This window comes from Capsicum annuum, chromosome 10 (assembly GCF_002878395.1).
Source record: "Capsicum annuum cultivar UCD-10X-F1 chromosome 10, UCD10Xv1.1, whole genome shotgun sequence".
Taxonomy (NCBI): Eukaryota; Viridiplantae; Streptophyta; class Magnoliopsida; order Solanales; family Solanaceae; genus Capsicum; species Capsicum annuum.
Genome location: NC_061120.1, coordinates 61227680 through 61247611, shown reverse-complemented (window position 1 = coordinate 61247611; position 19932 = coordinate 61227680). Strand labels below are relative to the sequence as shown.

The 19932-nt window shown below is 37.7% G+C and overlaps 1 long non-coding RNA gene across 1 annotated transcript; it reads left to right on the top strand.

Moving 5' to 3' along the window:
* Positions 1 to 3480: 3480 nt before the first annotated feature.
* Positions 3481 to 5539, top strand: LOC107855990. The gene is made up of 3 exons (XR_007045699.1): positions 3481 to 3803; positions 4532 to 4603; positions 5338 to 5539. It is a non-coding gene; the product is annotated as an uncharacterized LOC107855990 (long non-coding RNA).
* Positions 5540 to 19932: the final 14393 nt, after the last annotated feature.

Sequence of the window (19932 nt, the reverse complement as noted above, 5' to 3'; positions counted from 1 at the left end):
ATCTTCTATAGACGTGTATATTTAACGTATACATGTGTATACGTTAAATATACACGTCTATAGAAGATATATACACATATATACGCACCATTCAATATATATGTGCTACTTTAAATAAAATACGCTACAATATATATATATATACATTACAATATATATATATAGTTATATACTAATTTATAAAACATATACACATGTATACGTTAAATATACACGTCTATAAATGATATATACATATATCTACACATCATTTAATATATATGTACTACTTTAAATAAAACATATACTACAATATATATATATATATATATATATATACAACTTATAAAACATATACACATCTATAGAAGATATATACACAAATATACAAAACATATGCTACTTAATATAATAAATTAATAATACTTGGTAGTAAATTAATAATATATTAGAAGTTTTTAATTTAAACTAGAAATTCAATTTAAATCATTAAATGAAAAAAAATTATAAAGTAAGGACTAAGGAGTGAATGAATGTTGAATTTTATTGATTGCGAAACGATCCAAAATTTATAATTTACATGAATGAAAAATCTACAAATTATGCTTCATTTTTTTCAATTCATTCATGTTAATATTAACGGAAACTTGCATAGGATAGTCAAAGTCAACGGGGGCAAAACCATGCATTGGACTTGATTCTGCTGAGTTCTCCCGTGAAGACATAATTTCTTCAAGTTTCTGCTCGTCGTTCGGCTCCGGTTTCATTCCTTAGTTTCTTCTTTCCGCTCTAATCCAATCTCTAAGGCAAACTAGAACATTCATTGCATTGCTTCCCAATGAGTGTCAATTGTCTCCAAGCTGTTGTCGTCCCTGACTAAAGGCGCTCTCTGATGTAATGGTTGACATTAGAACGTGCAAGATATCTCTAGCTAATCTTGAAAGCACAGGATATTGTGTTTCATTACTCCTCCATCAATCCAACGTGTTGATTCGTCATCTGCGATCCTCTGGCAGCGTCTGAAGATAATATTTAAGCTCTTCCTGATAAGTTGATGTGTAAGCTCTCTCATCAACACTGTTCCAACAAGGTAAATCATAAAAAGAATCAGGAAAACCACTATATGCCGGCCTTTTAAAAGATGATGGCTCCTCGGGAGGATGAGGAACGACAGTCGGAGTGATATTTGTAGGTATGACTAAATCAACTAAATCAGCATAGTGATTATATAATTTTTCTATGTATTCATTCGCATCACCCATAGCCGTCCACAAATCAGGTTGTACTTATTCAGAATCATTGTTAGTATTTATTTCTAAGTTAGCATAAATAATATAAAACAGGGGAAAGCAAAGGAAAGCACACAGATTCGTAATAAAACATGGAACAGGGAAGACGGAATCATAACAGGAATAAAACCCCCTCCAAGTAATTCCCTACACTAGCGACCCAATCTGGCCCTAATCCTCTGCCGAAATTCGCGCCCTCCAGACCTTCCTATCTAGATGTCCTCGGTGAGCTGTAACTATTCCATGTCCCGCCTAATCACCTCGCCCCAGTAATTCTTCGGCCTACCCCTACCCCGCCTAAAACCATCCAACGCTAGCCTCTCGCACCTACGGACCGGGGCATCCATGCCCCTCCTCTTCACGTGTCCGAACCATCTCAATCGTGCTTCCCGCATCTTGCACTCCACTGAAGTCACACCAACCTTCTCCCGAATAGTCTCATTCCGAACTCTATCCCCTCTAGTCAGTCCACACATCCAGCGCAACATCCGCATTTCTGCCACCTTTATTTTCTGGATGTGGGAGTTCTTAACTGGCCAACACTCCGCTCCATACAACAAGGCCGGACGGACTACCACCCTGTAGAATTTGCCTTTAAGCTTGGGTGGCACCTTCTTATCACACAGCACCCCCGACGCGAGTTTCCACTTCATCCATCCCGCCCCAATACGATGCGAGACATCCTCGTCAATCTCACCGTTACTCTGGATCACGGACCCAAGATACTTGAACTTATCCCTCTTAAATACCTTCTGTGCTTCCATCTTCACTACTACCTCATTCTCCCGCCTCACGTCATTAAACTTGCATTCCATACACTCTGTCTTGCTTCTGCTCACCCTGAACCCTTTAGACTCAAGAGTTTGCCTCCACACCTCTAATTTGTCATTCACACCCCCTCGAGTCTCATCTATCAGCGCTACATCATCGCAAAAAGCATACACCACGGCACCTCCCCTTGAATGCGCCGAGTCAACACATCCATCACCAACGCAAACAAAAAGGGACTAAGAGTAGATCCCTGGTGCAATCCTGTCAGGACAGTGAAATGCTCTGAGTCTCCTCCCGCCGTCCTCACCTGGGTTTTCGCTCCATCATACATATCCTTAATTACTCTGGTATATGCCAGCGGTACTCCACTCACCTCCAAGCATCTCCAAAGCACCTCCCTGGGGACTTTGTCGTATGCCTTCTCCAGATCGATAAACACCATGTGCAGATCCTTCTTCCGCTCCCTATACTGCTCCACCAACCTCCGCACCAGGTGGATTGCCTCCATCGTCGAGCGGCCGAGCATAAATCCGAACTGGTTTTCCGAAATAGATACTATCCATCTCAGCCTCACCTCGACCACTCTCTCCCAGTATTCTAAGGGTAACGAAGTACTAAAATGTTTTTCTACTCACAGTTACCAAGTCGGGAAAGTATGCGGAGTTTTATGTGAGGGGCTGGTTGTCCAAGCCTTTTGATCATCCATATATAGTTTAATATGCTGCCAATTTCACTCTACCACATGATTTTGGACACCCTGGAGCTATCCTTATTACCAATCTCCTTGACAAAGAGATACACTTGGTGCAGATTGTTGTTCATGGCTTTAGTGAAGGTTCTTTATTCTTTAATGTTAATACATGGATTCATTCTCAGAAAACTATTCCAGAGAGTAGAATTATCTTCCATCTATCGATCACCTGCCCCGGGGGCACCACCTTTTGTAAAGGTAAATATACATATTGGTTTCACCAGTGTTTTAGTAGTCATTAGACCTAGGTCTAGAAGGCGATGTTCTAATATTTTCCCAACACAAAGTGGCCGAATGAATACCTTTGGGTTAATTGATCCATAATCCATACACTCCCTCCATTTTAATTTGTTTGCCTGGTTACCAGAAATCAATGTTGTAGTCGAGCCACTGTCATCAGTAAGATCAATTTGGAACATACACCTATAACCATAGTGAGTTAGTACCTAAAATGCCTGAGTATATGTTGTGTTTTGGAAAAGTACGATTTATGTGTATAACAACAATATAATACCGAGGCACTAATATCATCTTCTGCTCACACTTTGGACAATCAAATGGCTTCCTTTCTTTTGTGCATTTTTTGTTTGCAGCCTGAACACTCTAGCACACAGAACTTTTGGAACTCATCTGATATTGACATTGCAGCTTCGACGTTGAAAACTCCAACCTGTTGAGGAGAATAAAAGTATGTATATGTTTAATCTACTCCATGAGTATACTGAGCAGGTGCAGATAACTCCAACACTTACGGAAGTTTGTGAGGTCATTTCTGCAATGGAGGTAACTTCGTGAAAGCAAGGAGCAACAATGAGAGGGGAGGATGACATCGAGAAGCTGCCTGATACACGGCTTGAAAGCACACTCGATGCATGACCTAAAAGGATGCTTTTGTTTGATTTAGCCCTATCACCAGACCAAATAAGTTAGCGTTTTCGCTCTCTAAGGACATGTTAAAGCTGGAAAAGAAATGTGAGAACTTCATACCAGTCAAGGAGCTCCAATGCCTATGGGTAAGAAGGATCAATGGGTATTGTTGTGTTGAATTTGGTCTGCAATGATAAACCTGCGTATACAAAATGATTGCGTACTGTCGTGTTTTATATAGGCAGGTCTTAAACAATGACATGTGAAAGTTGGAATTAAAGAGCTTTCCAAAAAAGGAAAAAGATATTCTTTTTGAAATAGACTAAAAAGAAAAGGAAAAAAAATTGAAAGGAATAGAGTATTTAGTAAATGAGCAATTAAAGAAAAGGGGGAAACTGAGAATGAAGCAAATATTAACAATTGCCAAGCAATTAAACTTGCATCATCGTTTTTATAGTTTGGAGATGGAGTAAATTTGTCAGGGCAGGATGAATATTTGTTGTTGTTGTTGACTGCTATTTCCTGTTTTCCCCTTTTTTTCTCTTTCTTTCCTTTAGTATCGTTTTTTGGGAAGGAAGAGACTGGTAGTGGGCTGTTGGTTTTTGGTCTATATGAAGATTAATTTTTCATGTTGACTATAGCATGTCCCTAAATTCCGTAATATTATGTGAAATTTGACATTAAATGTTTGGATTAGTCCAGAACCAGAGAAATATTTAAGGGAAAATTCACTTTCACATTGTTCACATCTTCTAGCGATCAAAATGAGAATGTTTACCTCTATGCGCTTGCCTACCACTTCTCTTTTCTCTTTACCTCTATATGTTGGTCTTGTTGTTTTCTCATGACCCTAACTAAAATGGTGAATTATCAGGTAGGAGACAAGGTCCAGAAAGGGAAAATAATCTGTATCATTGAGGCTATGAAACTGATGGACGAAATTGAGGTAAATTTTGGATTAATCTTTCAGTTCCTTAACGTGCAAACTCAGTTCTATAGTTTCTTGCAATAGATGGATTCCTAGAAAGATGAATATGATAGGTGGAAACGTTTATAATCAGACAATTCCTAATGTGGAACATGTGTAAGTTTTGTATTTTCAGTTTTGTTTTTCTGTTGCATCCATTCTCATGGTAATTAGAGTTCTGTGGGAATGATGTAAATAGACAAGTGATATGTCATAAATAGGAGTTCCTCGCAACATTTCCTATTTTGGTGAAGTTGGTTGTAAATTAAACTAAATCATTATGTTGTTGAATAGTTAGAAATGAACGGGATCTTCAGTTCTGACGTGTGAATGCTATTTGAGTTAGACTAGGGCTCTAGATGATGCGTCCTGTCACTGCCACAATCTTCAAAGTGCTTGAACTCAATTATCACTGCGTTCAGGTTACTGTAACTTATTTAAGATTGATCTTCTATGAGTTTGAATTCTGTGATGTTTTGGATTGCCTTTTCCTTGAACCGAGAGTCTATCGGAAAAAGCCTCTCTACCTTTCGAGATAGAGTTAAGGTCTGCTTACACTCAGTTCTCTCGGACCCCACCTTGTTGGACTGTACTGTATATTTTGCTATGTCTTTTTGTGCTTTCTTTTTAATAATTCTACTTTTCATAAAAGTTGTGAAAAAACTCAAGGAATACAAAAACAAGGGCAATCAATCTTTTTTTTTATTTCTCAGAAGCAGCAAACCAAGTAAGATGCAGTAGCTTCGGCCCCTCTTGATAGGCTCCAAACAAATTATCAAGGAAACAATACCTCTTACTTTACCTGTAGCCAAATTTGATTAACGTTAAATGATTAGAACACCTCAAGCATAGCAAGAGAGTTGTGGGTAGCTTATCACATTCCATGTAAGATGCAACAATAATTTAACATTTAGTCTTGTCAAACTTTCAAGTGAATTAATGGTTTAGTTGGATAGTTTGCAACAGTCTGCACTTTGTAGAGTTTTCAGCTGCAGTAATGAGAGAAATCAGAGAAAAACTATCAACTTATCAACTTGACCATTCTTTTTCAAAATGAGTTGATAGTCTACGCATGTTTCAACATATAGAACCATGTAAGGATCAAATCTGCTACCTATCTGCCTCGAATATGCTACCTATCTGATTTTATTGCTAAAAAATTGATGTGGTAATAGAGATTGAAAGCAGAAGACCTTACTATATTGTCGACTAGGAGTCTACTATTTTTAACCTTACGTCATTTTAATAATAACTATATAATCATTGCATTTCGCATGCTTACAGTTTTACATTGTCATATCTGAATTCTGATGAAGTTTGTAGAGATGTCGTATTAATATGGTATGCCATTCACTTGAGCCTTGAGCGAGAAAGTGCTAACCAAATATTCAAAATCCTTGTGAAATTAATATTCGTGTAGTAAGTTTTTAATGGTATTTTGATGACCAAAGCTAAGTTCTCTGGTAGTGGAATTGAGAGGCTTAGCAATGATTTGTCACTTTTATTTAGGGTATTCAGAACTTGGCGCTTAAGACCTGATGATTTCTTCCTTAAATTGAGTGAAGGTCCGAAGCTATTGTACCGATGTTAATTTAGATGCATCAGTTGATGCTATGGAAGTCGCTGGAGAAGAATAACCTACGAAGCAATCTGAAGTTGATTATACTGAGGCTGTTTTTTTTTAAAGCATGTACTGCTCGCAAAATTATTATTCTGCTGAACTTAACTACCTTCCCGTTCCCATTTGTTTGTAAATTAATATGTTGGGCCCTATAAAACCAGATAAAGAGAGAGAGTTGAAAGATGAATTTATTCCTTCAGCATTCAGAATTTAAATACAATAAATAACAACCTACAACTAAACTTAAGGAATAGATATACAACAATAGACTCCTAAATAGGAGTCTTCTACAAATACAAACAAACAGGAACTATATAGTAAAATATTCTACTACTGGTAATATAAAATAATTATGCTTAATACACCCCCTGAAGTTAGGTGTGGTGCAACAACGCTTAACTTGGAGCGACACCTTGCAAAGGCTAGTTCTGGCAATGGCTTGGTAAGTGTATCAACAAGTTGATCACAAGCATGAGTGTGTTTGACAAGAACCCGACGCGCTTGAACTTGGTTTCTAACATAACAAAAGTCGACAGCAATATGTTTCATACAGCTGTGGAACACTGGATTATGACAAAGATGAGTGACATTGTGGGTGTATTTGGAATGGTGCTACACAATTCATTGAGCAAGTTGCGCACCCATGTGAGTTCTGCAAGAGCATTTGCAACTGATTTGTACTCTGCTTCAGTAGATGAGCGAGCTATAGCTTGTTGCTTTTTTGACGACCAACTGACAGGATTGCACCCAAAGAAAAGAACATAGCCTGATGTGGATGCTTTGTCATTCGGGTCTCCCGCCCAATCAGCATCAGCATACATGCAAAGATTGCAGTCTGAGTCACGACGAATATGAAGACCTGAAGTTGCCGTGAATTTGAGATACCGTAGTATCCTTTTAACCGCCTTCCAATGTTCATCAGTAGGATCATGCATAAACCGTGACAGTTTGTTGACAGCATAAGATATGTCAGGCCGTGTAAATGATAAATATTGCAACTTACCGAGTGTGCGCCTGTAGAGAATTATCAGCTGCCCGAATTGGTTTACCAGAGCACATTGTTGTCAAAACTCTTTTACAATTTTGCATATCCAATTCAAACAAAATGTCAAGAATGTATTTCGACTGAGAGAGAATAAGACCATCTGGCACTTTTTTTGCTTCTACACCCAAGAAGTAGTTTAAATTGCCAAGAGCCTTTAGAGAAAAATAAGAACCTAAGGAATCCATAACATATTTAATCAAGCTGGGATGACTTCCCGTGATCAAAATGTCATCAACATAAACGAGCACATAAACAGTAGCAGCCAGATTCTTCAAAATAAATAAAAAGGTGTCGGATTCATATTTAATAAATTCCATTTTCTGTAGATGATTATGCAGTGCAGTATACCAAGCCCGAGGGGCCTATTTAAAACCATAAATGGCTTTTTTTAATCTACAAACATGAGAAGGAAAATGGGAATTGATAAATCCTTAGGTTGAGACATAAAAACCTTTCAAACAACTGGCCCTGTAGGAAAGCACTGTTGATGTCGAGTTGATGAATCTACCACTTGTGCTGTACTACTATAGATAACACAAGTCGCACTATTGTTGGCTTAATAACTGAACTGAAGGTTTCATGAAAATCCAAGCCTGGGCGTTGTGTGAACCCCTTTGCAACAAGGCGAGCTTTGTATCGATCTATAGAACTGTCTGCTTTTCTTTTAATACTATACAACCATTTGCAGTCCACAAAATTCTTCGTTGAGTCTCGTGGTACCAATTCCCAAGTCTGATTCTTCATTAAAGCATCATATTCTGCTTGCATAGCTTATTTCCACTCTTTATGGATGTTGGCTTGTTTGAAGGTTATTGGTGTAGTAGTGAAGTGAGTTAGAAAACTGAATTGTCTTTTAGGCTTGGTAATATTATTCTGGGACCTAGTGGTCATTCGGTTTACTACAGGCTTTGGAATTGGGATGTGGGGTTGTTCGAGGCTGGGACTTCCGCTGCCAGGAAGTGAAGTTGTCAATGGTGAATTAATGGTTGGAGATGGAGGTTTCGGAATTTGGTGTTGAGTGTTATTGTTAGATTTACATCTTTGGTATGTTATCAAAGGTGCAGGTTGTGTGTGAGAGATTTTGTCATGCTGGGAAGAAGTAGAAGAAAGTATAGAATTACCTGAAATAGCAGCAGTGGATGCTGGTACTTGGCCAAAATTGAAGGAACTAGCATTTTGTGATCTAAGGATAGTGGTATAGGTGGGGGTATATCAGCAGAGGGTGTTGGAATGGTAGCTGACTTCAGAGTTTTCTCTTTGAAGTTAATGTCTTCCCAGATCAATTGAGAAAAGTTTTTCTTTATATATAGAAACATTGTTTTAAAAGGAAAAATTTTTTCATAAAAAAAAACATCACGACTGATGAATATTTTTGACTGCACTGGATCAAAACAGATTTGTGCATGATGGCTTTGAGAAACACCCAAATACACGCAAGGGGTGGACTTAGGCTCCAACTTATTTTTGGTGTAGGGTTTAAGCCATGGATATCAAAGACAACCAAAAAAATTTAAATTGGCATAGTTGGGTGGTTTACCAAATAGTTTTTGGTAGGGTGATTCGTTATTTAAGATGGGTGTGGGTAATCGATTAATGAGATAAACAGCATGATGGCAGGCGAAAGACCATAGTTCTGGTGGTAGGGATGCTTCATAAAGAAGGGTTTTGACAGTTTCAACAATATGACGATGACGACGTTCAACTATGGCAACGTGTTGTGGCGTGTAGGGAGGTGAAACTAAATGTTCAATGCCATTGTGTTGAAGATAGGACTGAAGACTTTTGTATTTACCTCCTCTATCCGAATAAAGAGATTTAATTTTTGTTTTGAAAAAGTTCTCTACTAAAGCTTGAAAATTTTGAAACAAAGAGACAACTTCACTTTTATTTTAATTGCATACAACCAAGTATATTTGGTGTAGTGATCAATAAAAATACAGTAATATAACTTTTTGTTTAGTGATAAAACAGGCGAGGGTCCCCATAAATCGCTAAAGATAACCTGAAGAGGATCATTACTGGATAAAGTGAGTCATTGAAAAGGAAAATGATGTGCTTTATTAGAGGAACAAGCATTACAAAATTCAATTTTTTCTTTAGTAGCAACAGGTAAAGAAAACTTCTTCAAAATAAAATTTAAAATCGTCGAATGAGGATGACCCAAGCGACAATGCAATAGCTAGATAGGAACTTTTGTGAATTCGAGATTGATGGATATTGGTGGTCTGGGTGGATATTGTGGCCACTCATAGAGTCCATTCTTATTCCAGCCTTGTACCAGCGGCTTGTGAGTATACAGGTCCTTCATAAGAAAAGTAGAAGGAAAATATTCAACGGACATTAGATTGTCTTGATAAAATTTAGCTACAGAAATAAGATGTTTTTTAATTGATGAAGCACATAGTGTTTTAGAAAGCCTGAAAGCAGAATTAGATGTTTGTATCTGAGTTGAACCAGTATGAGTAATAGAAATGGTTTTACCATCACCCATGGATATTTCCTTATTGCCTCTATACTCTTCAAGATTGTGAGGGTCAGCCGTGACATGATGACTTGCACCAGAATCCAGAATCCAAGAGCTTTCTACTGACTGTAAACTAGAGGCAAATTTGGCCTTAGCTTCAAAATGATTGTGTGATTTCAAACAACATACTTCTGCAGTGTGTCCAAATTTTTGGCATAATTGGCATCAAACAGTTTGTCTTAAATTTGATCTCCAATTTTGCTGATTATTGGAGTTGGATTGTCGAGAAGCAGATTGGTTCCACTGTTTATTGTTGAAGTTGGATTATTGAGGAGAAGATTGATTCCACTATTGATTGTTGAAGCGACGATTGTTTCTATTAGATTGGTGTGGCATGTTTGTCTTCTGTGCTACAACAACTGTGATAGTGGAGGATGACTTCTCGAGATCTTGGTGCTTGAGGAAAAGCTCATGATCTGTGAGCTTGTGAAATAATTCTTCAAAACTCAATGAAGCGTCTCTTTCTCTTATAGCGGCAGAGATTTCATGATACTCCGGGCCCAGGCCACTTAGAATCTTGACAATAAGTTCATCATCTGTTACTGGTGATCCAGCAACTTTGAGAGCATAAAAAAGAGATCGAACCTCTTGTAAGTATTCTGCAACAGATTTAGAGGCTTTCTTCATATTTTGCAATTGGTTGCACAAGCTGAAAATACGAGTATGGCTCTTATTTGCATAAGCCATATGAAGAAGTTCCCAGGCAGTCTTAGTAGATGGAGCTGTGGCAACAGTAGGCATAATGGTGGGATCGAAAGACGCTATCATTGCTTGCTGGATCAGTTGGTCTTGAGAGAACCAGATTTGATAGCTAGGATTTGGCATCTTAAGGTTATCTTGAGTAACTATCATTGGTGGTGCCAATTTTGATCCATCAAGATGTCTCATGAGCTATGGCCATTGAGTAGCATCACAAGTTGTGCTTTCCAAGTTGAGAAATTAAGATTACCTTGCAATTTGATAGGTAAATGAGATGCAGGATTGAATTGTACCACATGAACAATAGGTGAAGCTGCAGAAGCATTGTTGTTGGTAGAAGTAGCATCACCACAGTTAATAATAACTGGAGGGATTGTTTCTTGAGGTGCAACCATAGATGAGGAGAGAAAGAGGATTTAACTCGTAAGAGGCTAAAGGCTCTGATACCATATAAAACTAGATAAAGAGAGAGTCGAAAGATGGATTTATTCCTTCAGCATCCAGAATTTAAATACAATAAATAATAACCTACAACTAAACTTAAGGAATAGATATACAACAATAGACTCCTACATAGAAGGAGTCTTCTACAAATACAAACAGACAATAGCTATACAGTAAAATATTCTACTACTGATAATATAAAATAATTATGCTTAATAGGCCCGTGCTTATGTAACACCCCGTATTCAAGTACGTGTATTGATGTATTCAAGTACATGTATTGGTCTTATTTATATGGAATTAATTTTTTTTATTTTATTTATACCGGAATTTTTCCGTCGATGGTTCCATGCGAAGGTTATTGAATAAGATTTCCAACAATATAAAGATTTCCAAAAATGTATAGGTTTTGGATATAATCGAGCACGTTCAAAACTATAAAATGGTGGCCGGGATATTTGGGAATAGTAACTGTGCACGAAAATTTCCTGCACACAAACTACTGAGGCCAGCCGAATTTTTAGGTCAACTTCGAACGATCATAAATCCCTTAATATAATGAACTGGGAGAGCTGTGACCTATGAAAATAAATATCTTTGAGTCTTGTTTCCAATGCAATTGGTTTCATCCAAATCCAACGTCTGAGTAAGGAGTTATACTCGTTTTACTTCAGCCTATCAAAATAGATTTTTAGGTCAACTTCAAACGACCATAACTCCTTGTACAGAACGAACTGGGTGGTCTACTTTATGAAATAAAAGCCCTTTGAATTATCCTTCCAACGATACCAATTTTACCCAAATCTGATATCGGAGCAAAGAGTTATGATCGATCAACTTTAGTTTATCAAAACAGTCCACCAAAGGACAGATTTGACATTATTTAAATTTTAAAGGCATTTTGGTCATTTCCTATTATATTATGGACGGTAATATGTGTATATATACATGTATATGAGTTCAAAAACTCATTTTCATCATCAATCATTGAGGAAGAACAAACCCTAGCCAAATTTGACCTTTAAATTACTTTTGATTCAACTGTAGAAATTTCAAAGTAATTCGATAATTGCGTTTGTCATCTCGAGAGCTTCGAACGACACCTATTATTTGTGCAAATAGGATTGCATAATCAAGAGGTGAATTCTAAGGTATGAATATTGTTTGCCTTAGTTCTTTTCCATATGTATATGTGTGATAGAAGATTATATGTATTGGTTGTTATTGAAAGGTGATGGAAATTGGTTATGGACTATTTTGCATGGTTTGGTTGTATTGAATTGTGGAAGGTAGATATGGTAATTGAGTTATGGAAGGTGGATATGGTAATTGAGTTATGGAAGGTGGATATGGTGATATACTATTGAATTGATGATTATTTATGTCTATGGCTCAATTTGATTTAATGGATTGGTTGGAAGGATAAATGAATCCAAACTTGATATTGGAGGATGTTTTATGAATATGCATGGCATGGGAATGTAATTGGAGTATAAGAGGGTTAAAGTGATACCCTTTATGGTGTAATTAAGGCTTACTACTTAAACACTAGTTTGGTGAATTCAAATAATTGAATTGTGACGTTTGGTTGCTAATACTAGATTGCTATATATGTTTATTGTAGATAAGTAATCCGAAAAGACGGGAAGTCCATTTGGGACTAGTATTAAAGGTTGACAGTCAGGTATGTAAAGCATACTCTATACCATATCTTTGGAATGAAAGTGAACAATTGTTCTATTAAGAAAGTTTCCAAAGTTATTCAGTAACATGTGATCCATAATGGTTTTGTATGATGTCCTACGTTACCAATAAACTTGTTTCCACCCTACAAGATGTCAAGACATTCCAATACTTACTTGTTTTCCAAATCTTACATGTTTATTGCACTAATGAATGTCAAAAGGTATCCGGTTACTCAAACAAGATCCATGTGCTATTAACGACTCCAAAACGTTTCATTGATATACCAATAAGTTCTTACTTCATTGTTATTGCATTGATGGTCTATTTATATATCTCTTATTGATGTATCATTTTTTCAAAGTATCAAAAATGCAGTGGCGACCGAAATAACAATCTCAAAGATTAATTGAACTAAGTGATGGAAGTTCTTTCTTATCGGGTAGTATTTCAGGGGCATAAGCCTATCATGGGTCAATCCCTATTTATGTGTTTATGGGTGGTTTCCCAGGGGCATAAGCCTATCATAGGTCGATCTCAGTTGATATGTACAAGAGGCTACCTAATGGTCACAGTACAGTACAGTAATGATTACAAAGATGATAAGAACGAAGGTAAAGTGATTGAATAAATACAATGTACAGGTTGTCACAAGTTCTAGTAAGTGTGGTCCACTCCTATTACGATTTATTTACTTGTTTCTGATTTCTATTGAGCTCCTATATCATATGTGATTATCTACAACTTTACATACTCAGTATATATTTCATACTGACGTCCCCCACGGGGGACCTGCATTTCATGCTGTAGGCACAGGTACCTCAGCTCATACACCACACAAGTAGGAGCCAGGATATCCAGCTGCTTTTGGTAAGCTCCAGTTTGCTTCGGGGCTTTCCATGTCATATCCAGTCACTTTTGGTATTATATAGAAGTTAGTTATATGGCGGGGTGTGTCCCGACCTTAGTTAAACTCTATGTATTGTCTAGAGGCTTTGTAGACCTAATATACAGTCAAGGTGGTCTTTTGTTAATAGACGTGATGGCTCCAATGGCCAAGTATTATATATACATATATATGTGTACTCGAGCTTATACAGGTGATTATTTCCTTTTATATGAGAGATGATGCTGTCCGAATTTTGGGTTGTCATAGAGGTATACATGGAAAGCATAAGGTTATGAGCTGGTTCTCCCAGGCCTCCTCGGTTATGGGTGCCAGTCCGCCCCAATAGGATTTGAGGCGTGACAGTAATGGTATTAGAGAAGTTTGTCCTAGTGAGTCTACAAAGTCGTGTCCACGTAGAGTCTTGTTTATTGGTGTGTCGTGCACCGCATCTATAAATAGGAGGCTATGGACATTTAGGAATTGTTTCTTTTTCTTCATGTCTTAGATCGTGCGATAGAGCCTATATTGTATATGAAGTCATAGTTGACCACTGAATCCGTTTGTTTCTCTTATTATAGTAATGACACCGGTTACTAGAAGCAAGAATACTGGTAAACAAGTAGATGTGGCTGTCGGAGAGGGGACTAGTAAGTCACCCACTATACCAGCTAATTAAAGTGAGGCTCCAGCTGAGCATGCATCAGAAACTTTTTCCACTCCAAAAGAAATAAGAGGGAGGAGAACTATATCCCAAGAGCCACCTATTAATGCTGCTGATTAAGATCTTAGAAATGCAGTGCAACTTTTGACTCGTATAGTTGCTGGGCAAGCTCAAGGGCAAGCCATTCCTACCACGGGTCCTAGTGGTACAGATAGGGCAGCTAGCCTTCGAACACAGGATTTTCTTAAGATGGATCCTCCCACTTTTACTGGATCAGATCTTAACGAGGACCCACAGGACTTTATTGATCAAATTCAAAGGGCCTTAGATGTTATGCATGTAACGGGTAGAGAGACAGTAGAGTTAGCGGCATATAGATTCAAAGGGAAGGCTATATATTGGTACGAGGACTGGAAACGATCTAGGGGTATTGATGCACCCCCAGCTACTTGGAAAGATTTCAAAAAGGCATTTCTTGATCATTATCTTCCATTCGAGATTCGTCAGGCCTGTGCAGATCAGTTTTTAAATCTTTACCAGGGGAATATGAGCGTGAGGAAGTACAATCTCCGATTTAATTCCTTGTCGAGATATGCTCCTAATGTTGTAGCTACTATGGATGACAGAGTTCATCAATATGTGGATAGGCTGGATCCATATCTGGTTAGAGATTGTACTATTGCCGCTTTGAACAAAGATATGGACATAGCAAGGATCTAAGCTTTTGCACAGAAAATGGAAGATCAGAGACAGGGGAGAAGAACATAGGAATTAGAAAGAGGATATTCCAAGAGGGCCAGATCTAGAGGGCATTTCATGGCATCCCAAGGAGGGTTCAGACCATATTTTTCTGCTAGACCACCTAGGCCATTATCTTCTTATTCTGCAGCTAGTGCCCTACCATAGTTCCAAGGGTCTAGAGGAAATCAATTTGGGCACAGAAGTGAGAGTTAGAGTTTGCGGACAATGGGGTACCAAGGAAAAGGGAATATGAGCCAATCGAGACCTCCTCGAGAGCCATGCAATAAATATGGAAGGTATTATTTGGGCACATATCGCTTGGGGACCAATGTTTACTTTTGGTGTGGTATGTCAGGGCATATGATGAGAGAATGCCTACGAAAGGGCATAGGGGGTATGGCATGACCTATGGGGTCATTTGTTGAATCATCATCATCGATGCCTTATTCAGGAAGGGGTGCACAACCAATGGGTTGTGTTAGAGGTGATAGAGGAGCCATGAGTTCTAGCGGGGCTCAAAATCGTATGTATGCTCGAGCGGATCGACAGAATTCAGAGGCTTCTCTAGATGTGGTTACGGGTACGTTGTCTATCTTTTAATTTGATGTATATGCCTTAATTGATCCCGGTTCTACATTATCTTATGTTACTCCATTGGTTGTTGGAAAGTTCAAAAGAATACCCGAACTGTTAGTTAAGCCATTTGAAGTTTCCACACCGATTGGGGAATCTATTATAGCTAGAAGGGTTTACTGAAACTGCATAGTAACTATTTGTGGTCGTGCTATGATGGCTGATCTCGTGGATTTAGAAATGGTAGATTTTGATTTTATAATGGGTATGGACTGGTTGGCGTCTTGTTATGCCATAATTGATTGCTGTATAAAAAAGGTATATTTCCATTTTCCAAATGAATCAGTCCTTGAATGGAAAGGTGAAATTGGAGCGCCAAAAGGTAGATTTATTTCTTATTTTAAGGCAAGAAGAATGATTTCCAAGGGATACATATATCATTTAGTTAGAGTAATGGATACAGAAGCGGAGCCACCAACTCTTCATGCTGTTCCGATGGTAAATGAATTTTCTGATGTATTTCCTGAAGATCTTCCAGGTTTGCCTCCTGAATGAGAAGTAGAGTTTGGTATTGATGTAATACCAGGAACCCAACCGATCTCCATTCCTCCATATAGAATGGCCCCAGCAGAATTACGAGAATTGAAAGAGCAATTGAAAGATTTGCTAGAGACGGGATTCTTAAGGCCTAGTATGTCCCCCTGGGGAGCACCAGTGTTATTTGTGCGCAAAAAGAATGGCTCACTCAGGATGTGTATTGATTATCGACAATTGAATAAGGTGACTATTAAGAATAAATATCCTCTCCCAAGAATTGATGATTTATTTGATCAGTTACAGGGCGCCGAGTGCTTTTTTAAGATTGATTTGAGGTCAGGTTACCACCAAGTGAGGGTCAAAGAGAAGGATATACCCAATACAGCTTTCCGAACACGGTATGGTCATTATGAGTTTCTAGTTATGTCATTTGGGCTAACAAATGCACCCGCAGCTTTTATGGATTTGATGAATAGGGTGTTTAAGCCATTCCTGGATGTATTTGTGATAGTTTTTATAGATGATATTCTAGTTTATTCTAGATCAGAAGTAGACCATGCCAATCACTTACGACAGACATTGTAGACTCTTCATAATTGTAAGCTTTATGCAAAGTTCTCTAAATGTGAGATTTGGTTAAAGTCGGTGGCATTTTTGGGTCATATTGTATCTAGTGATGGGATAAAGGTTGATGCTCAAAAGATAGAAGCTGTGAAGAACTGGCCAAGGCCCACAACGCCTATGGAGATTCATAGTTTTCTTGGGTTGGCCGGTTATTATAGAAGGTTTGTTGAAGGCTTTTCTTCCATTTCAGCACCCTTAACCAAGCTAACCCATAAATCATCCAAATTCCAATGGAATGATGCCTGTGAGAAGAGTTTTCAAGATTTAAAGAACAAGTTGATTTCTACACTTGTGTTGGTACTTCCAGAAAGCACCGAAGGGTATACAGTGTATTGTGATTCTTCCAGAATTGGTTTAGGATGTGTATTGATGCAGCATGGTAAGGTAATAGCATATGCTTCTAGACAATTGTGGCCACATGAGAAAAATTATCCTACACACGATCTTGAGCTGGCAGCAGTTATTTTTTCTTTAAAGATATGGCGCCACTACTTATATGGGGTTCATGTTGATATATATACTGATCATAAGAGCTTGCAATATATTTTTAATTAGAAGGATCTAAATTTAAGGCAGCGGAGATGGCTTGAATTATTAAAGGACTACGATGTTGATATCTTGTACTATCCAGGGAAAGCAGATGTGGTAGCTGATGCTTTAAGTCGTAAGGCTATGACGGCGCCTATAGAAAGTCAAGGGATGATTAAAGATCTTCACCAGTTAGCTAGTTTAGGAGTTCGCCTTTAGCTAGTTTAGGAGTTCGCCTTCTTGAAACTTTGGATAAAGAGCTTATCATACATAATACTGCGGAATCTTCATTAGTAGCTGAAGTGAAAGAGAAGCAATATGCAGATCCTATTTTATTACAGCTTAAGGAGAACGTTTAGAGTGGTGCGACCAAGGCATTTGAGCTTACGCAAGAAGGAGTACTTCAGTGCCAAAACCAATTGTGTGTTCGGATGTAGACGGGCTAAGAAAGAAGATTATGACAGAGGCACATTGTTCAAGGTATTCCATTCATCCAGGATCAACCAAAATGTATCAAGATTTGAAAGATACGTATTAATGGAATGACATAAAGAAGAGCATTGCAGAATTTGTAGCTGAATGTCCAAATTGTCAACGAGTTAAAGTTAAGCACCAAAAACCCGGAGGTTATATGCAATGCATTGATCTTCCAAGCTGGAAGTGGGACATGATCAACATGGATTTCATTATTGGTTTGCCTCGTACATCCCGAAAGTTCGATTCTATATGGGTGATTGTTGATAGGCTTACAAAATCCGCACATTTCCTACCAGTTAGGACCACTTACACAGTTGAAGAGTATACGAAGTTGTACATTAAAGAGATAGTCCAATTACATGGAGTGCCAATTTCTATTATATCAGATCGGGGAACCCAATTTACCGCAAACTTTTGGAAGTCTTTTCAGAGGTGTTTGGGAACACAAGTGAAGTAGAGTACAACTTTTCACCCTCAAATAGATGGACAAGTAGAACGTACTATCCAAACACTTGAAGATATTCTACGAGCTTATGTAATAGATTTTAAGGGCAACTGGGATAATCATTTACCTCTTATTGGGTTTGCCTACAATAATAGCTATCATTCAAGTATCAAAATGGCACCATATGAAGCTTTATATAGAAGGAAGTGTAGATCACCAATAGGATGGTTCGAAGTGGGTGAAACTCTTTTGTTCGGACCGGATCTTGTTTATCAAGCCATAGAGAAGGTTAAAGTAATTCAGTAACGACTAAAAATAGCCCAAAGTCGACACAAGTCATATGCGGATAGTAGAAGGAGAGGGCTAGAGTTTTCTATAGATGATTGGGTATTTTTGAAGGTATCACCAATGAAAGGGGTAATGAGATTTGGCAAGAAAGGAAAGTTTAGTCCATGTTATATAGGCCCGTATAAGATCACTCAAAGGTTTGGACAAGTTGCATATGACTTAGAGATACCCCAAGAGCTCTCATCAGTACATCTGGTATTTCATGTGTCAATGCTTTGAAAGTGCATCGGAGATCCATCACATATCACTTCTACTGAGGATGTGCAAGTTGCGGAAGATCTTATCTATGAGGAAGTGCCTATTGCTATTCTAGATCGCTAAGTTAAGAAGATGAGAAATAAAGAGATAACATCTGTGAAAGTATGTTGGAGATATCATCAAAGGGAAGAGATTACATGGGAAGCTAAGGAAGCAATGAAATCTAAGTTCCCTCATTTGTTCAAAGATGAAGAGGAAGTTCAAGAAATGGAGTTAGAACATTAACAAGTAAGTTTTTTTTATATATGCATAGTATTTATGTGATGATGTGAATATTAATGATGGACTTGAACTTGTTTCGGTTGAATAACTACGCTAACATTCGAGGATAAATGTCCTAAAGGGGGGAAGGATGTAACAACCCGTATTCAAGTACGTGTATTGGCGTATTCAAGTACGTGTATTGGTATTATTTATATTTTTTTATTTTATTCATATCGAAATTTGCCCGTCGATAGTTCCATACGAAGGTTATTGAATAAGCTTTCCAATGATATAAAGATTTCCAATACAATTGGTTTCATCCAAATCCAACATCTAAGTAAGGAGTTATACTCGTTTTACTTCAGCCTATCAAAATAGATTTTTAGGGTCAACTTCAAACGACCATAACTCCTTGTACAGGACGAACTGGGTGGCCTACTTTATATGAAATGAAATCTCTTTGAATTATCCTTCCAACGATATGAATTTTACCCAAATCCAATATCAGAACAAAAAGTTATGATTGATCTACTTTAGCTTATCAAAACAGTCCACCAAAGGACAGATTTGACATTATTTAAATTTTAAAGGCATTTTGATCATTTCCTATTATATTATGGACGGGAATATGTGTATATATACATGCATATGAGTTCAAAAACTCATTTTCATCATCAATCATTGAGGAAGAATAAACCCTAGCCAAATTTGACCTTTAAATTACTTTTGATTCAACCGTAGTTAATTCCAAAGTAATTCGATAACTGCGTTTGTCATCTCGAGAGCTTCAAACGGCACCTATTATTTGTGCAAACAGGATTGCATAATAAAAAGGTGAATTCTAAGGTATGAATATTATTTTCCTTTTTTCTTTTCCATATGTATATGTGTGATAGAGAATTATATGTATTGGTTGTTATTAAAAGGTGATGGAAATAGGGTTATGGACTATTTTGCATGGTTTGGTTGTATTGAATTGTGGAAGGTGGATATGGTAATTGAGTTAT